The following is a 2,326-nucleotide window of genomic DNA, read 5'->3' as shown; positions in this document are numbered from 1 at the left end:
CCTACTACCAACATTACGTGTGGGTTTGGTGCATACTTGAGCTAGACCTAATTCAAAAGAAAATAGTTGCTTGAGCCTGTAAATTTATAGATCTAATCGGGTTATGCTAAGTTATAAATGATTTGTTACTTATTATTATTAATTTTATTTATCCCATTACTATTAATTTTTAATAGTTTTTAGGTAAAACTTGGTAAAATTTAATATTTTTATTAATTCCCTACTGCCCGCATTATGTGTGGGCTTGGTGAAGATTTGAACTAGACCTAGCTTAGAAGAAAATATTTGCTTGAGCCCAAAGTTAGGATAAGTTAATTATATTTAAAAGTAATCAAATTGTATTTTAGTTTTTTAATTTATGAGCTACTAATTAATTTTTGCCAGTTTCTTATATTTTAACAATTGATAGATAAAAACTTGCTAAATTTTAATATTTTTATTAACTTTAGTAATTCTTATTAATTATAGTTATTAGGTTTCAAATTTTATATAGATTACTATTATTATTTGATATATTTATTATATACATCACTATCATTATTATTGTTGTTGTTGTTGTTGTATATATTGAAATATATCATATTATGCATCACACATTATAGGTTTCTAGACAAACTAGAACCATTTTTGAAAATGGGTCAACATAGACCCATTTAGCTTGTCTTCTTTGTTTGAGTGATAAAATAGGTTTTACATTTTAAAATTCCATTAATTTTTTATTTTTATATCATTTTTATTGGGTCCTCTATTTTATATAAGTCTCTTATGTAGTATGGACACTATGCACAGTAAAGTCTCAACTCATAAAAATTATTAATTTTAATAATATTATTAATTAATTAATTAAAATACATTAATACAAAGTTATCTAATAAAAGAAAAAGAATAAATAAAGCAAAATATCAAACCCATGTTGAAATCATAATATTGTTAAAACTATTAGTTAATATTTGTGTACTTAAATTTCTTATTTTTATTAGTGTTTATTAAGTTTGATTTTTAAGTGGAATTGAAATATTTTTAGTATTTATTAGTTTTAAGTGGAAGTTTAGTGGATTTTTAAATTAATGTTTAAATAATATTTTATTTTTGTTGTTTAATGTTTGATTGTTTAAGCCCAACCTATTTATATTATTTGATTTATTAATATTTTACTTTATTATATTGTATTATTATTCTCACTCTCTTTCTTAAATGTAATAATAACATGTATTAAAATAAGAAGTTTTAAAAAACCCAAAGCTCGCTCTCTCTCTCTCTCTCTCTCTCCCTTTAATAGTGTACAACTTTATTGATCAAATCAAAATAAACAATGATTACTTTTTATATTTTAAAAATAAAAAAATACAAAAAATGAAAAAATAGATAAGTAATTTCTCTCAAAGGAGAGACATACCGACATGAACCATCCAATTATATATATATATATATAGGTCTTATAAATTAAACTAGCCAAAAAAAAAAAAACTCTTTTTGCTCCATATTTTAAGGCATAGAACCAATTAGCTGATATATTACTACGTTTTGGGATCTTGACAGTCATAAACAATCTGCTTCAAGTTGAACATCCTTGAAGAGAACCAATATCATGTTATGGAGCCCATAAAGCAGACAGAGATGAGATTGGCTTCTGTTAGGGCTTGCCCACTTCCTTTCAATTGCCCTTTACAATCTTGCATTGGGAATATCTCCCCATGAAATAAAGCACATAAGCAGGGAGGTATTATCAATGCAAGGCTATAAAGGCTGCTCAAACGGACTTCTATTAGGGCTTGCCCACTTCCTTTCAATTGCCCTTTACAATCTTGCATTGGGAATATCTCCCCATGAAATAAAGCACATAAGCAGGGAGGTATTATCAATGCAAGGCTATAAAGGCTGCTCAAACGGACTTTGCCCTGACCGAAGCCAAATTCCACAGAGATGGACCCATTACTTCTTTGTATACAAGGTTACTCCACTTTTTTTCCTAGCTCTATCTCTACTTCCGATAGTCTTTGACCATTAACTTCTTTGTGCTATAGCATGATTGTTATCTCGTTTCTCTCTTACTTTCAAATTTCATACAAACCTAGGTTCCTATTTGTCACTACGTGCCGTTTCATTAAGCAAAGCAACATTATCTATAAAGAAGTTTAATTAACCTAGAAAACAGTTGATCGGAACAAACAAATCTTAGGGACGGCAAGAAATGAATACCTGAGCTGCGATTGTGTGCAGTAAGATCCAAGTAGCACGTCCCAGTTCTTCTTAGTCAAACTTTTGGCTGATTGTCTCCACAACTAGAGAGAAATTAAAGGCTAAAAGTCCACATGGGTATCACTAA

This window comes from Nelumbo lutea, chromosome 1, assembly GCF_056320005.1.
Source record: "Nelumbo lutea isolate HS-2025 chromosome 1, American lotus-T2T, whole genome shotgun sequence".
Taxonomy (NCBI): domain Eukaryota; kingdom Viridiplantae; phylum Streptophyta; class Magnoliopsida; order Proteales; family Nelumbonaceae; genus Nelumbo; species Nelumbo lutea.
The sequence above is the reverse complement of the archived record's forward strand: the minus strand, read 5'-3'. Positions refer to the sequence as shown.